The 18,318-nt window shown below is 42.0% G+C and overlaps 1 protein-coding gene across 1 annotated transcript in view; it reads left to right on the forward strand.

Annotated features, from left to right (window-relative positions):
• Nucleotides 1-18,318, forward strand: part of PEAK1 (pseudopodium enriched atypical kinase 1) — a 393,758-nt gene that overhangs the window by 229,498 nt on the left and 145,942 nt on the right. Inside the window, exon 3 of the mRNA XM_030186920.1 lies at nt 11,874-12,065. The gene's annotated coding sequence lies outside the window, so the exon portion shown is untranslated. The remainder of the gene's footprint in view (nt 1-11,873; nt 12,066-18,318) is intronic.

An 18,318-nucleotide genomic window follows, 5' to 3' on the forward strand; every position in this document is an offset into this window, starting at 1 on the left:
ACACACACACAGATTGTGAGGCCTATTTTTCTTTTCCCACTAATTCAGTTGCTGGCAGGGTCTTTGTGGTCAAAGAACACCAAAAAAGCAGCCTGTGAAGGAAATCTGAAAGTAAAGGGCACCTTTTATGACCTTCAGAACATTCCAAATGTGTTTCATTTAAGCTTCTTCTGGAGTGTGCTCATTCGTTTAGAACTGGGAATTGTAACTTTTGAGTATAAGTAATCATCTCTATATATAAAAGGCACCACCAACGTTCTAAATGAAGCCTCCAGCCGGAAGTGTGAAGGGGGAGAGAGATCCGGTTTCCCCATGAGTGTCTGCCCCGCCCTCGCTCTCTCTGTAACACAAACCGTGAAGGAAAACACAGCAAAGCACGAAATCAAATCGCTCTCCTCTGTAACAGTGAAGGACTCAGAGGGGGGAGGGGAGAGAGGGCAGAAGCCCTCACTATCTCTGTAACACAAACACAGCACAGCAAGAAACTTAACACTGAAGGACTCGACTCCAAGGGGGGAGGGGACAGACAGCACAGGGGAAGGGAGAGAGGGCAGGGACACACACACTCCCACATGCACACAGAAGAAAACCTTGCTAGCCCCCGTTTCATTTGCATCAGAAATGGGGCTTTTTTACTAGTAGTGAATAATCATTAAAAAGTAACTATATTTGAAATGCCTCAGTTTGAGGTAGGAACATAGGTGTTCTCCACTTAAACTTTGTTTCAGCAAAAATATCCAAACAATTCAAAAGTTGTTTTTTTTTCTTTTTTTTTTTTTTTTTTAAGTACCCCCTATGTCAGTGCTGTAAATAGAGAAGGTACTGTTCTTTATTTCCAATAAAAATATGACTTTTCACAAAAGTCTCTTAGAAGGGCAGTTTTCAAGTCTTTTGTTCACCTAATATATAGCCATATTAGGAATGAGAAGACTTAGAAAACATAAACATTTCTTGCACCTGCCAGAAAATATTCTGGTGTCTTTCAGTAACACCTACGCTTCGCTAGGATTAAAGATCTTCCGTCCTGCATTTTCCTTCTTGCTACTATTTTAAAGGAACAGCATTTCTCAGTAACTACAAATCCATTGATATAAAGGAAGATCACAGATGCTTGAAGTGGAACACTATAATTATCTAAAGCTTTGTGAATCTATGTTCAAACTAATTAATCACTAAGTATTTACAATGATTATATAAAGCCTAATGTTAAATACAGTAAACAATTATTTTTTTTATTTTAGTTATATTTGTACCCCGCGCTTTCCCACTCATGGCAGGCTCAATGCGGCTTACATATACAGGTACTTATTTGTACCTGGGGCAATGGAGGGTTAAGTGACTTGCCCAGAGTCACAAGGAGCTGTACCTGAAGTGGGAATCGAACTCAGTTCCTCAGTTCCCCAGGACCAGAGTCCACCACCCTAACCATTAGACCACTCCTAGTGTGCAAATCATCAGCAAAAATACAGAATTATATAAAAAATTACTTCAGCATCCAGCAGCCCCCTGCCCATTTCATATTGCCAAACTTTATAACAATCTAAACAGCCATCAAAACTAGAGGAGTGATTGTTCCACTATCTATTTGCATAGGTCCTGTGGCTTTACTGGCTGGAACCCAGCCATCTTCAACCTGGTTGATTGCTGGAGTATTATAGTTTGTTTAGTTCCAATCCCACCACCCCTGTGAATGTTCTAAACTTTGGCAGCTGTTTAGTACTGACTGTAAATATATCATAGCAATTTTTTTAGTGCTAAATTAATACGTATTTGGTCCATTACTATTTTATTTATATGGCACTACTAGCAGTGCTTTACAGCCACACATATTACTCCTTGGAATGTACACTAGAATAAATATAGACAGAAAAAAAAAACAAAGAACGTGGGTGTGCCTTTTTAAAGAATGGGGGTAGGAGCATATACAAGGAGTCGAACCTGGCATAAAAGATGTAGGTCTTAGAGTTTGGATAGTGGGTGGAGGCAAATTTAAGTGACTCATTAAACAAGTTTATTGAAATTAGTATCTTTGGCTCAACACAGAGATGATCACCCTTGTGATGTGCATGCAATGCTAAGTGTAGAGCCAGATATTCAGTTAAAAAAAATTTAACCCCTTGCTGCTCATGTTCTTGTGATGGGATCCAAAGGAATTCCCTTCTGCTAGAATTCCCTGTTGACAGAGTTCAGAATAATTAGCTGCCAGAAGGAATTCCCAGCCAGCTATGTAGATTCATTATAGATCCTCGAACAAGAAGAGTCATCCTTGTATTCAAAAAGACGTAGTGGAGCTCCTCCTGTTTAGTTTTTCCTAGGAAAAATATGTGCGTTGTTTCCATTCTAACTTGCCTCACCCTTGCTGTATTCTGCTATTTTCCAAACCAAGAACCCTGTTAACTAAGCCATGCTATAGGCGCAGTGCTTTTTTTGTGCTGGTATGGCGTACCGGCACCTTTTTTATGCAGTCCAGCTCACCTGCCCGCTCCCGTTCGTTCACCCGGCCGTTCTCCCTGCGTTGCAAAACTTTTGTTTACCCGAAGTCGCGGCGAGCCGGCACTGAAAGCAGCAGGCAGGCTCGCCACCTCATCGCTCACTTCCCTTCACTCTCAGCACATCCCGCCCTTGCGGAAAGGAAATTGCATTAGAGGAGGGTGGGATGCACTGAGAAGGAAGGGAAGCGAGCGACGAGGCGGCGAGCCTGCATGCCTGCTTCTTTCACTGACGGTTCACCACAACTTTGGGTAAACAAAAGTTTTGCAACGCAGGGAGCACGGCCGGGATGCACGAACGGAAGGGCGTGGGCAGGTGGGGCTGGGGTTTGAATGATCTTGGGGGCAGGTGGAGGCTTGGGCAAGTCAGTGAACATGGAAGGGAGGGGGAGGATAGGGGGAAAAAGAGAATTGCTGGACATGGAGGGGAGAGAGAGGAGAATTGCTGGACATGGATGGGAGGGGAGGACAGGGGAGAGAGGAGAATCATTCTGGACATGGATTGGATGGGAGGGGAGGGCAGAGGAGAGGATAATTGCTGGACATGGATGGGAGGGGAAGGCAGGGAAGAAAGAATTGCTGGACATGGATGGGAGGGGAGGGCAGGGCAGGGTAAAGAGGAGAATTGCTGGAAATGGAGGGGAGGGGAGGGCAGGGGAGAGAGGAGAATTGCTGGACATGGAGGGGAGGAGAGAGGAGACATGCTGGACATTGATGGGAGGGGAGAGCATGGAAGAGAGAATTGCTGGACATGGATGGGAGGCGAGGACAGGGGAGAGAGGAGAATCATTCTGGACATGGATTGGAGGGGAGGGCAGGGAAGAGAGGAGAATCATTCTGGACATGGATTGGAGGGGAGGGCAGGGGAGAGGAGAATTGCTGGACATGGATAGGAGGGGAAGGCAGGGAAGAGAGAATTACTGGACATGGATAGGAGGAGAGGGCATGGGGAGAGGAGAATCGCTGGACATGGATGGGAGGACAGAAGAGACATACTGGACAATGGATGGGAGGGGATGGCAGGGGAGAGAGGATAATCGCTGGACATGGAGGGGAGGGCAGGGGAGAGAGGACAATCGCTGGACATGGAGGGGAGGGCAGGGAAGAGAGAATTGCTGGAAATGGATGGGAGGGGAGAGAGGAGAATCGCTGGACATGGATGAGAGGGGAGGGCAGGGGAGAGAGGAGACATACTGGACATGAATGGGAGGGGGAGGTCAACGAAGAGAGATTCGCTGGACATGGAAGGGGGAGGGCAGGGGAGAGAAGAGAATTGTTGGCCATGGATGAGAGGAGAGAGGAGAATCGCTGGACATGGATGGCAGGGAAGGACGGGATAGAGGAGAATCGCTGGACATGGGAGGGGAGGGCAGGGGAGACAGGAGACATGCTGAACATGGATGGAGGGGTGGGAAGACAGGAAGGAGATGCACATGGATGGGAGGGGAGAAAGGAGAAATGTTGGAAATGGATGAATAGGAGAGCAGGAGATGAGAATTGCTGGACATGGATGGATGGAGGGGTTGGCGGGGAGAGAGGAGAAATGTTGGACTTGGATGGAGGAGAGGGGAAAGAGAATTATTGCTTTACATGGATACAGGGGAGGGAAGAGGGAGGAGAAATACTGGACATAGATGGAGGGGAGGAGAGAGAAGAAGTGCTAGACATGGATGAAGGGGACAAAAAAAAAAAAGAAGATGTACATGGATGGAGATGAGGGAAAGGGATGAGAGGAGAAAAACTGCACATGGATGGAGAAAATAGGCGAAAGCTGGATCCACGTTATACCTCCTCCAGTCAATTCCACGGAGGAGGACCCAGCTTTTACATGGATGCAGGGCAAGAAATGAAGAAGAAAGGAGGAAAGTAAAGAAATAAATGGAAAGGAAGCCCTGGAAACAGAGTTAAGAGAACAGATAGAGAGTAGCAGAATCAGAGACTGGGACCAATATGGATAGAAAAACAAGTCACCAGACAACAAAGGTAGAAAAAATCATTTTATTTTCATTTTAGTGTTTGTAATATGTCCAATTTGAGAATTTACATCTGCTGTCTTATTTTGCACTGGGTATACTGGAGCTATAACAGCTTACAGAAATGATTTATAATGAAAAAAAATCACGTTATTTTTTTTTCTCCTATACTAGTATAATATTTTCAATGATGTCTGTTTATATGTGCCGTGGCTAATGTGGGTGTGGCTATCATAGGGGAGGAGCCATGTGGTGACCCCACCCATATTGAGTACTGGCACCTTTTTTCTACAAAAAACAGCACTGTATAGTCGCTAGCCTGTGCTAGATACCCATAGGAATATATGGATGTCTTTAGCATTAGCGCACCTTAGTAAACAGGGCCCCATGTTTTTTCCCCAAATTCATGGAACTTTATTGGCATGACAAGACATGTTTCCAAAGTTATACAGAAGTAATAAAGAAAATAAGAAAAATATATATGCATAATACTATAATAGTAAAACTGAATTAAAACTATGAAAAGAACAATATTTATATATTTTATCTGTTACATTTGTATCCCACATTTTCCCACCTATTTGTAGGTGCAATGTGGCTTACATAGTACCGGAGAGGCGTTGCAGACTCCGGTTAGAACAAATATACAAAGTGATGTTGTGGTAAGATGAAATTCATGTGGCATAGTCACATTAGGGAAATGTACATCGGAAGAGTTGCATTTTGTCCATTACGTATTTTAGTTTTGTTGTGTTGTAGGGATCAGGCATTTAAGTTGGATCGGTGGAGGTATGCTTTTTTGAACAGGTTAGTTTTTAGTGATTTCCGGAATTTAGGTGGTCGTACGTCGATTTCAAGGTTTTTGGTAATGCCTTCCATAGTTGTGTGCCTATGTAGGAAAAGCTGGATGCGTAAGTTGATTTGTATTTAAGTCCTTTGCAGCTTGGGTAGTGCAGATTTAGATATGAACGTGTTGATTCTGATGTGTTTCTAGTTGGTAAGTCAATCAAGTCTGTCATGTATCCCGGGGCTTCACCATAGACAATAGCAAGAACAATTCCTAGGTTCTGTTGCTTATATGGGACCCTGTATACTATGCCATGCTGTAGACATGCAAACCATTGAGCGCACGCTAAAAATTAGCACATGCTAACACCAGAGACACCCATAGGAATATAATGGGTGTCTCTATCATTAGTGGACGCTCATTTTTAGTGTGCGCTAGAAAGTTAAAGCGCCTACAGTGCAGCTTAGTAAACAGGGCCCATAGTTTCTAGTTGTATTATATTTCTGGTCTAGATAGCCTGGTTTGCTGCTCAAGTTACTGCTTGTTTCCCCCAGGATTATAGAGTTTTTACCTTTTTGTTCTTTTGTAGGAAATTTGACTTTGTGTGCCAGATTTTTTTTTCTGGTTCTGATTAAATTGAAGTTCATATTAACCATAGCAATTTTATTTTCCTTGTCCTGATAGCTAGTTAAAGCTGAAGTTCCTAGAGTTCTAAGGTTGGTATTAATGTTGAACCACTGAAGCCCTCTGTAAATATTATTCAGTTTTTATAACTCATTCTTCTCTGACATTTGTAAACTGACTTGTAATTTGGATCCTCCCTGAGTAGAGTGAGTAAAAAGCTCCTTTTATCATTTGTATCATTAACTTTGTACTTTTCATATCACTTTACCATTCTGAAATTGACAAATAGAGAGCAATTGCCAGTTTTCAGGCATGGTGTTTGAACAATTGGGCTCAGTGCATGAGCAGCTTGTTTGTTCCCTAAAAATACTCATCAACCAAAGGTTCTTGGAAAGAGTACCTTGGTATTTTCTACTTTTCCAGGTGGAGCCAATGCCACCAAGTGGTTGACTGCTTTATTGCCTTTTTTTCTAAACAGTTTTGGTAGCATGTAATACCTGTCTTGGACAGTAAAAATTAACTATTTTTTTTTTTTAGTTTATGTGATGATATGTTTCTGTGATTTCATGACTTGCTTAACTTCTTTTTCTAGTCATACTGATTTTTTGGTAAGCACAGAGCCTAGTTATTTGAGGAAAATCAACCTCTGAATTTTTTTCTTCATCTATCACCATCTCACCAGTGCAAGCTGAACATCACATTACTAAGTTAATTCAATCATGAAGATTCAAAATCGGGGAAAAAAAAAGACTTCCATCCTTCTTTTAGAATACTGGACTGAGAACTGAGCAACTTCCTCACAAGTCATTAAAATAAATAACCTCCAGTACTTTTTATTTCTTCATTTTTATCTTCATGCTTAAATATAACAATTTTTACTTGATTTTTTTTATTGATTATACATATGAGGAACAAAACAAGTCCCAAATTTTCATGACTAGGAAGTGCAGCGGGTACTTACCTGAACGCCATAGCTGATTTGCTCTACAGCGTGTCACCGTTTCACATTAAGCTTCTTCAGGAGCGATACCCATAATCTGCATCAATTGTACTCGTTCTCTCATACACTCTGCATTCTCATTTACCGCTGCAGAGAATTCCCTCCCTTTTTTTATATATCTCTACTTTTTTTTTTTTTAGTGTCCATCTCTGACACCATAGGAGGGTGACTACTAGAGTTGTATATTTGTTAAGAGTCCATTTGGTTTGTTAAGGGGCCTTGAAAGTTTTAGTGCATTCAAAATCTATTACACATTTCTTTGAAAAGTTCTAATGCAAGTAAAAAGAAATTAAAAAAACATGTATGCAACTGTGTGAAAAGAACCAAAAAAATTAAAAATCAGAGAAAAAGTCAAATTTCCCATAAACAACATTTTGTCTGTGTGTATCACTACCAGCCACACTTCAAAATAGCAACCCAGCAGTCCCAGAAGTTTTTATGTTTCAACAGTTTTTATTGATGATTCAACATTTTGAACAAAGTCAATCCCTTTGTGATCATGATAACAAGTCATACGTGTGTACATACATCATAACTGCATCATCAATATTTTACAACATTTTCTTCCCCCCCCCCCCCCCCCCCCCCCCCCGGAGCAACTTCACATTGAACTTCTTACTTCATGGTACCTATTTCTTCCAGAGTCTATTACAGGAGTTTACCAGTCTTATACATGAGTACATCTCTGCTGAGCGTCCCTTTTGCTAGGGCATGCCAAATGTATTGAGCACAGCTCTTCTTGCTTTGTGGGCGAGACTTTGCAAATACTTATCCCATATATTTATAAACCTCTTTCTTTTCTTAGGATAAAGCATTAATTCATGCAGCCTATTTCTCCAATACCAAAAGGAGGATGGATCCACTTGCAACCAGTGTCTTAGTATACATTTTTCCCCACTGCGTATGCCTTACATAAAAATAACTCCGTATTTTTGTCTGAAATCCCATAAGCATCACTTTTATTCAAAAGCACTCCTCTCCAGGAAGAGAGCAATCTTTGCCCTAAGAGATGTTCGAAATATTTCTGCATCGCTCTCCAAAATAATTTTATTCTATCACATCTCCAAAATGCATGCATAAAAGTATTACTGTCTCTACAACACTTAGGGCATTGGGCATCAGGTGTCCATCCTGCTCTTGCCGCTTGTCCCAGAAGTTTTTAAAAAATACCCCAACAGTCCCCTGCAGTATAGTCATATTAGACCATCAGTTGTAATAGCTGGCACCACTTCTTAATTCAAAGGAGCCAGCAGCATATATCACATTTACTTAAGCTGCATCCAGGGCCCACCCAATGACTTCATGGTAGATTTGGTGCCAGATTTGATTCTAAAAATCAGCTTCTGCTTCTCAGGCCTACCAAGAATGGAGATGCTACACAGTATGATATTAGGGATCAATATACTATGAACGAAAAAGAGCTTATCTAAAATAGCCAATGGTATATATAGTATAATATAATACAAAAATGCAGGAACCAAATGTAATTTCTCAAAAATAGGGAGGAAAAGACCTCATAACGACCCACATCCACAATCTGCACTGCCTTGAATTACAGTCATTCATAAATGTGGTCGGTCCATCAATAATCATAGGTTAGAAAAACCTCCCAGAATAGTTTATCGTTTAGTGAATCCAAAAACACTTTTAAACTTTTTCCCAAATAACACCCACCAAAACGATCAAAAAAGATTTGACTTAGCTTAGTCTGAAGTGCACAGCTGATTCGCTAGTTCACCAAATCGTCCATAAGACTGGGGTCCCAACGGCTTCTTCTGGAGACTGAATCTGCTGAGAAACTGAAACCCGTTTTTCAAGGCTCAGTCATACTTAAATAGATCCAATAGTCTGTTTCACAACAAGATATTAGGGATCAATATACTATCTGGACTTGGGTCGTTATGAGGTCTTTTCCTCCCTATTTTTGAGAAATTATATTTGGTTCCTGCATTTTTGTATTATACTATATGTACCATTGGTTACTTTGGATAAGCTCTTTTTCGTACATCTGCTCACTCTTCCAGGACTACCGCTGGCCCAGTGCGGCTGCCAGCAATAGTCCCGGCCTGATCATTCGCCTTTTCTGGGGGAAGAAGAAAACCCCCGGAAATGGCTTGCACAGCAGTAACCCTGCGGTAATCGGGCAACGCCACAAGCTGCCCAGTTACTGCCGGGTTAGCATGGGAGTCTTTAAACACCACCTCAATGGGTGGCGGTAAGGGCTCCCCACCGCATGGTCACCCGGTAAGGCTTCTCTTACCACATGGCCATGTGTGTCTGGGGGCTTTATACCCACTGCGGTAAAAAGGGCCCTGGCATGTGTGAAAAACGGCCCCCGGCACTAGCACAGGGCCCTTTTTCCTGCAGCTTGGTAAAAGAACCCCTCAACCTTCTAATGTCACTGTTTAAGCTAACTGGCAGATGGCACGAGTCAAACTCAGACATCCCTCTATTTGAAAGTTTTCTCTGAGGAAGGTGGGATCTATGTAGAAACCTGTTACTCCTGAGCCAGACAGTTTCATAAGTACAGGATCAGTTCTCAAGACCTCTTCCCTTGCTGGCAAAAGTGTGTGTTGAAAAATGGTGTAACATGTTACTTTGCCTGATATGGATATAAGTAGCCAAGTAACGTTTTGCAACTGAAAGTAACAGGATAGATCATAAGGAATGCCAAGCCAAATGCAAAGCGGAGATAAGGAGGGCAAAAAAGGACTTTGAGAAGAAATTAGCGTTGGAAGCAAAAATACATAGTAAAAACTTTTTTAGATACATTAAAAGCAGGAAACCGGCCAAAGAGTCGGTTGGGCCGCTGGACGAAAATGGTGTTAAAGGGGCGATCAAGGAGGACAAAGCCGTAGCGGAGAAATTAAATGAATTCTTTGCTTCGGTCTTCACCGAGGAGGATTTGGGGGGGACACCGGTGCCGGAAAGAATATTTGAAGCGGGGGAGTCGGAGAAACTAAACAAATTCTCTGTAACCTTGGAGGATGTAATGGGTCAGTTCAGCAAGCTGAAGAGTAGTAAATCACCGGGACCTGATGGTATTCATCCCAGAGTATTAATAGAACTAAAAAATGAACTTGCGGAGCTACTGTTAGAAATATGCAATCTGTCCCTAAAATCGAGTGTAGTACCGGAAGACTGGAGGGTAGCCAATGTTACTACTCCGATTTTTAAGAAAGGTTCCAGAGGAGATCCGGGAAATTATAGACCGGTGAGTCTGACGTCGGTGCCAGGCAAGATGGTGGAGGCTATTATTAAGAATAAAATTGCAGAGCATATACAAAACATGGACTGATGAGACAAAGTCAGCACGGATTTAGTGAAGGGAAGTCTTGCCTCACCAATCTAATGCATTTTTTTGAGGGGGTAAGCAAACATGTGGACAATGGGGAGCCGGTTGATATTGTATATCTGGATTTTCAGAAGGCGTTTGACAAAGTGCCGCACGAAAGACTCCTGAAGAAATTGCAGAGTCATGGAATCGGAGGTAGGGTATTATTATGGATTAAGAACTGGTTGAAAGATAGGAAGCAGAGAGTAGGATTGCGTGGCCAGTATTCTCAGTGGAGGAGGGTAGTTAGTGGGGTCCCGCAGGGGTCTGTGCTGGGTCCGTTGCTTTTTAATGTATTTATAAATGACCTAGAGATGGGAATAACTAGTGAGGTAATTAAATTCGCCGATGACACAAAATTATTCAGGGTCGTCAAGTCGCAGGAGGAATGTGAACGATTACAGGAGGACCTTGCGAGACTGGGAGAATGGGCGTGCAAGTGGCAGATGAAGTTCAATGTTGACAAGTGCAAAGTGATGCATGTGGGTAAGAGGAACCCGAATTATAGCTACGTCTTGCAAGGTTCCGCGTTAGGAGTTACGGATCAAGAAAGGGATCTGGGTGTCGTCGTCGATGATACGCTGAAACCTTCTGCTCAGTGTGCTGCTGCGGCTAGGAAAGCGAATAGAATGTTGGGTGTTATTAGGAAGGGTATGGAGTCCAGGTGTGCGGATGTTATAATGCCGTTGTATCGCTCCATGGTGCGACCGCACCTGGAGTATTGTGTTCAGTACTGGTCTCCGTATCTCAAAAAAGATATAGTAGAATTGGAAAAGGTACAGCGAAGGGCGACGAAAATGATAGTGGGGATGGGACGACTTTCCTATGAAGAGAGGCTGAGAAGGCTAGGGCTTTTCAGCTTGGAGAAGAGACGGCTGAGGGGAGATATGATAGAAGTGTATAAAATAATGAGTGGAATGGATCGGGTGGATGTGAAGCGACTGTTCACGCTATCCAAAAATACTAGGACTAGAGGGCATGAGTTGAAGCTACAGTGTGGTAAATTTAAAACGAATCGGAGAAAATTTTTCTTCACCCAACGTGTAATTAGACTCTGGAATTCATTGCCGGAGAACGTGGTACGGGCGGTTAGCTTGACGGAGTTTAAAAAGGGGTTAGATAGATTCCTAAAGGACAAGTCCATAGACCGCTATTAAATGGACTTGGAAAAATTCCGCATTTTTAGGTATAACTTGTCTGGAATGTTTTTACGTTTGGGGAGCGTGCCAGGTGCCCTTGACCTGGATTGGCCACTGTCGGTGACAGGATGCTGGGCTAGATGGACCTTTGGTCTTTCCCAGTATGGCACTACTTATGTACTTATGTACTTATGTAACTGGTGTCTAAAGCAAGGTAGGAACTCCAGAAAGCAATTACTGTTCAAGATCTATTTATATTCTTGTATATCATTTGACACCAGGTTTGTGTACTATGTAGAATTGTGCAGCCGTTTTGAAAACTTGACCAGCTTCTGCTTTGATCTTTTCAAATATTAGTTAGGATGAAGTAAACATATATGATCAAATGTTCTTCCTCACTGCTGTTCTGTACATTGTAGACAGGCTACAGGTGATTGTTGGGAGAAAGGATGGATATACTGTAGATAACTTTTGCACACTGCACCAAAGTTCACATTTCCTTAATAATATTTTTTTTCCTATCACAGTAAACACTACCATCCTGATTTGCAATCAGAAGGAAAAAGAGCAGAGAGGATTAAGAAGAAAGGAAATCCGTCCTGGATGAATGCAGCACTTCGGATTTGTATATTAAGGAATTCAGAACCAGCTGCTGCAATAGGTGGTTTATCATAGCCACTCCTCATTCTGGAATGGGTGAAGTGCTGCAGACCTGAATGGTAACTTCATTCATTTTTATTTACTTCAGCATAAACTGTAGTGACTCCTATATTTAGTTTTAAGGTTTAAAACTGTGGTTCTCAACCAGTGTGTCCCCAAGTGGTGGGAGGTGTGTCACATACAATTTGTATAGACAGCAAACCTGTGTTTCCTTTACAACCATTCATGCCTGCAAGCTGGGAAGACCAGCAATCTTAAGAATCAGGTCCTTGAAATCCCAATAATTGGTCCCTATTTCTGCTTCCCCCCACCCCCCCGACCTCCAATAATAACTTCTACAACCAGCCCCAACTGAAAATATTGCAGTTCTGCTGTCCTTAGGTTGTTTGCTATATAGTTTTTGAGTAGCATATTGGCAGGTTTTTGTGTTGCTTCACAGTATCTGGCAGTGGAGGGATTTTGTGTTGCTGTTACTGAGGTGAAATCAGAATTTGAATATATGTTTGTTTTGTTGTATGACGAGTGAGAAATCTGGGAGTGATGTGTTACATACATTTTTTTTGATATGGGATAGGCAAATTCATACTAAACTTACAGTTAAACAATGAAATATTTAGGTGTGCTTTGTTCAGTTGTGAATTTTAGTGTTTGATGTGTCACATAACATGAATGTTATCTGTCAGGTGTGTCACAACAGAACAAAGGTTGAGAACCACTGGTTTAAAATATAGCCCTTTTACAGCTACTCAGCTCTTGTGGGAACTGCTATTTATTTATTTGGATTTGCTCTCACCTTTTCAGTAGTAGCTCAAGGTGAGTTACATTCAGGTACACTGGGTGTTTCCCTGTCCCTGGAGTGCTCACAATCTAAGTTTGTACCTGAGGCAATAGAGGGTTAAGTGACTTGCCCAGGGTCACAAGGTGCAGCAGTGGGATTTGAACCAGCCACCTCTTGATGTCAAGACCAGTGCTCTAACCACTAGGCTACTCCACTCTATTAGAATGAAATTTCCTTTCTGTGCATTGTATTTCAGCTCATTCTTTCTTGTTTTGGCATGTGAGGAAGGAGGGGGTGTATATTGCATCATCAACTCTACCATTTGTATATTTTATGTTCTTTAGTTTTAGACATTTCTAAGTTTTAAAGGCAAAGCTTGTTTGTTGCTGTCCACTATTCCTTTGCCACTTTCAAAACATTTTTTCGACTTTGATACAGCACTGTTTGTCAGCACTACTACATGGAGATTTATATTTAGAATGCTACTTTGGTGCAGTTATTTATATTATTTGGAAAGAACATTTAAATCAAGTGAAATATTTGGTATTGACTCCTGATGCAGGCCTTGCAGCCGAAACGCAGCTTGTGTTCAGACATTGATTCCTACAGTAAATATTGCACCACATCCTTTGATTTGGGACTTTTTTGTCACCTTTGCTATTTGTTCTTTTGTTTTGTGTTTGCAAAGGTTTGTTCTTCTTTTGCTTTGCTTGTCCAGACTTATATGTACCAAAACAAATAAATATGGATAAAGTCCTGCTACAGTATGGTGAAGTCCTGTTTCTTTCCAGTGTAGTTAAATTTTGTTCTGTTCTGTTTTATATTTCACTCAACTTCCCTAAGAATTCATGGCAGATTACAAATTAAAGGAGCCTCAACAATGAGGGAATTAGCATCTCTAATTTAACATTGTCTTCATAGTATAGATGGACTAACAGTAGTTAGTATATAAATGTTTTTAAGGTCTTGCAGAAAAGAAGATAAAAAGAGGTCTGGCCCAATTGATAAGGGAGATCATTCCACAATTTCACCCCTTGATACACAAAAAGTACATTCAAAATGAGTCTTGGAACGAAGATTTTTTTTACCGGTGGATAACCCAGATGCATGCATGCATGCCTCTTGTTAAAGCAATTTGAATCTTCTGTTGGTAACTGTTTTATAAACAAAAGTTACTGAGCAGCACAAGTTATATGATAGAATATAACCTATAATAAAGCATTATTTTTTTCACAATCTTATTCATTTTATAAAGCATTTTTCGCACGTAAAACATGTTTTACATATAGTAAATGGTTGTCATGAAATTGCACAGGTATATATTTGCCATTTGTTTGTAAACCACGCATCCAAGGACATCAAGGCGGTTCACTGTCTAAAAAAGCATAAAAGTTAACAGAATTATTTTAAAATCACACAAAAACATATATATGAGAGGTAAAGTTTCAATTTGAATAGAAAACACACATAAGAACATTTTTAAAATAGCTTTAATACATCATATGCACCATCCAGAGCTGCCAGAAGTGCCATTCTTAAATGTACAACTTATTTAAGAGTCATGTCTTAAACCTTTTAAAACTTATGCAGGGAAAACAATTTCCTGATGTCATTGGGCTGCCATTTTCCACAATTGAAGTGCCATATAGGCAAAGCAGATTGTCTTGCAGTCTCCAGTCTAATTTTAGATGGTATGGAGATTATCATTAAATTTCCCTGATAAGGTGAGTGTGCCCTCAATGGCATATATGAGAGCATAAAAGAGGAAAGATAGGGGAACACCTGTATAGGAAGCCTAAAAAGCAAGAACCAGCATCCTAAATTTCACCATAGCTGCAATGGGAAACCTTGTACTTTTACGCAATCTGTATGTAAGTGTTCCTAGGAGCGTAGCTTTGATGGAGCATAGGTGAAATGGTCCTGCTCGTGCGTATGTATTTATTTTATTTATCTGTACAAACTTGCCATACCGCCTTAACTAACTAGCTGACAAAGGCGGTTTACAATTCTAAAAATTACAGTATATAAGATTGAGAAAGGAACTACAATAAAAATAGGAAAGAATAAAGATTCCTTAGCATATGCAGCAGATGAATCCAAGAACTGGTGGGTTGTGTCCATCTACCAGCAGATGGAGATAGAGATTACAAAGCTGAAGGCAGTGATACCAGACGGCCAGCTCCTCCTTCACATCAGTACATCTCTATCTCCAGCAGGTGGTGGACGGCGCTTCAGCAGCTCCTGGATTTGTCTGTTGGGGATACTCCTGGGTCCTGTGGGCCAGTTGAGTTTAGGGGTGTCTGGCTGGTGATGCCGACTTTGGGGGCATACTCAGTCTTCTGGGTCCCTGCTTCAGCCTTTCCCCCCTTGCCTCCTGGTCTTTAGAGGTCTAGCCTTCCTCACCAGTATAAAAAAAACAAACAAAAACCAAAAGAGCTCCTTTGCCTTCATTTGGTGTTAAAAAACCAAACAAAACAGAAGAAACAACAAAAGATTTCTGAAAGGACCGGGCAGTACAGGGTTTACCTGTCTTAGTTCTTTGCTTTCAGTCTGTGTGCCGGTTTGGCAGCAGACTGCTGCGTCTGTGGGACTCTGCTTCTTCTCCGGAGACACTTGCTGTTCGGCGAGTCCCTGCCTTTCTCTTTCGGTGCGGGGGTACCGTGCTTTAATGTGGGCGACGCTGGTGTTTCAAAGCTGTTCCCACTGCGATAGCAGATTCTCTGCAGCAGGACTCTGTGTGGTGACATTTTTGAACGCTGGGGAGGGAAGTGCTGAAGTTCCCCTTCCCCGAGCAGCCTTTTCCCATGCTAAAATGGCGGGAACGTGCGCCTTTTTGCTGGAGCGGCCCTCTCTTTTCTCCTGATATCAGCTCTGATCCTTTCCTGCCCTGCGGCCTTGATGTGGGCGGGGGGGGGGGGGGGCGGCTTCTCCTAAAGCGCCTTGTGTTCCATTAGAGACTGCTGGTCCAGGGGATTCCCCTTTATTTTCTCCAGCCTTTGGTTTCCTTTACCAAAATCACTGTTGAGTCTGAAACTGTTTGCATGTAGCTGGGGCAGTGGCACAAATTCTTCTCAATCTGCCCCCACTATGCAAGGGGATCCAAGGGAAGAGCAGAATTACTTTAAGCTATTTCTATATCTTCTGAGCAGGATCTCCTCTGCTATGGGACCCTTAATTTGAACATTTCTTCTTAAGAGAGCTTGGCCTCAGTAGCCCTTTTTATAATTGGGGGTGTTTGTATGCCCATCTCGGGCAGATAGATTCTAGAAGGCTAAGCTTCCCAAAAATAACAATGTGCCTTATTTTTGGGATGCACGCCAGCCACTGGTGGCTTCTTTGGGGCAGGGGATTTCTGACACCCCCCCCCCCCCCCCCGAGCTGATTCTGCTGCTCTGTATGCCTATATGTTGCAGAAGTCTGGTAGGGGAACTGCCAGTTTCTTTTTAGTTCAGCCTTGGAGTTTTCTGGCTTGTTCCCTGTCTCTGTCTCTTCTGATGGACCCTGCCCCGAAGAGGGGATCTTTTCTCTCCAGCTCAGCAGTAGGGTCCATTTCTCCCCTGTCTTCCTCTGTTCTGATGGAGTATTTTTAGGGCAGCAAGAATCACCTGAGCTGGAAAGCCATGTTTGCCTAAGTGGGTACATACATGCTGGGTAATTATATTTAGTTTACATAGGGGCCCTTTTATAAAGGCATGTTAGGCTCTACGCGCGTGCAGAGTGTGCCAAAACAAGACTACTGCAAGGGTACTGTGCCCCCTTAGTATTAATTTCAGGCTTACTGTGAGCCCATAATGCCTGGATGATTTATTTATTTCCTCCCATGTGCAGTGGTATTCGGCAGTGGCTTCGCGCTGACCAATCACCACACATGTATAGTGCATGAGCCCTTACCGCTAGATCAATGGGTGACATTATGGGCTCAGACTGGTTTTAGGTGCACCCTAACCACCCCTGACGTCACCATCCCAATATCTGACAATCTAAAAATCCTAGGAGTAACATTAGACAAACACCTAACTTTAGAAACTCATGCAAAAGCCACGACGAAGAAGATGTTCAACATGATGTGGGTACTGAAAAGAGTGAAACCATTCCTCCCACAGAAAACTTTCCGCAATCTAGTACAATCCACAGTGCTCACCCATGCCAACTACTGCAACAGCATCTTCATCAGATGCAAAGCCCAAATCATGAAAAAGCTCCAAACCGCCCAGAACACAGCAGCAAGACTCAACTTTGGCAAATCACGATTCGAAAGCGCAACACCACTACGGAAAAAACTTCATTGGCTCCCTATCAAGGAACGCATAAACTTCAAAGCCCACACAATGATCCACAAGATCCTCAATGGCGAATCTCCAAGCTACATGTCCGACCTGATCGATCTTCCAGCCAGGAACTGGTCCATATCTTCTTGAACCTATCTCAGTCTTCATCTTCCTAGCTGCAAAGGCCTCAAATACAAAACTTACTACGCATCCAACTTCTCTGTCATAGGCAGCCAACTCTGGAACGCCATACCTTGACACATCCGAAAAATCACTGAACATCTATCCGAAAACTGCTGAAGACTTACCTCTTCAAACAAGCCTATCCAAATGACCCATCCTAACTCTCAAACCTAATTCCACACCACTAGTATTACCCATACTCCAATCCTTTCCCCATATCTCTTACTAATGTCCTACTCTATGTAATTATGTCATCTCTGTTATACTTTGTTCCATACTTTGTATTATCTCTGTGATACTTTGTAAGCCGCACTGAACCTACTATCCAGCGGGAAAGAGCGGGGTATAAATGCCACAAATAAAAAAATAAATGTGCCTACACTACTGCAGGCCACTTTTTACCATGGCTTTGTAAAAGGACCCCATAGTTTGAATCTGTTCTCTCCTGACACTGTGTATATCTTTGGAAAAAGCTTTTCTTCTCTAAACAAAGGTTTTTAATTTGTTGTAATCTTGAATTACACTTAAATATGTGTAATAGATTTAAATAATATAATTTCTCTAGAAAGAACAACAACTCGACTGGAAAAAGAAATGTATCACTATTCATTTAAAAATTGTCAGAAAAGTTATGGTGACACCTACTCATTCTATCTGCCAATAATGTTGTACTGATATACAAAATAGCCTTCAAAGTGTTATGATCTAGAAACTCTTTTGGAGAATACCCTGTTCTATTCCCAATGAGAGGAAATGTCTTATTGACTCTTCAGGAGTCATGTAAATGTGTGTGTATTATTTTTTCCTAGAAAACTGGCAGGCTTTCTTCCAGTCTATAATTTGGCATGTGAGGAGGAAGGAACACACACAAAAATTAACCCACATTTCCTGTCTGTCCTAGAAATGATGCTTTTTTTTCTGTTCTGCATAGTGCATACTGTCTTTTTGTTTTGTTTTGAGAGGGAGCAAGGTTTATTCTCCCAGAAGAGACCCTACCCTGATGGGCTGAACTGGGCCCACAATTGAAGAGTGCTTGTTCTATTTTTATGCATCTAATAAAAAGTTTGTCTTCAATGATTTTGT

Source organism: Microcaecilia unicolor, chromosome 1 (genome assembly GCF_901765095.1).
Source record: "Microcaecilia unicolor chromosome 1, aMicUni1.1, whole genome shotgun sequence".
NCBI lineage: Eukaryota > Metazoa > Chordata > Amphibia > Gymnophiona > Siphonopidae > Microcaecilia > Microcaecilia unicolor.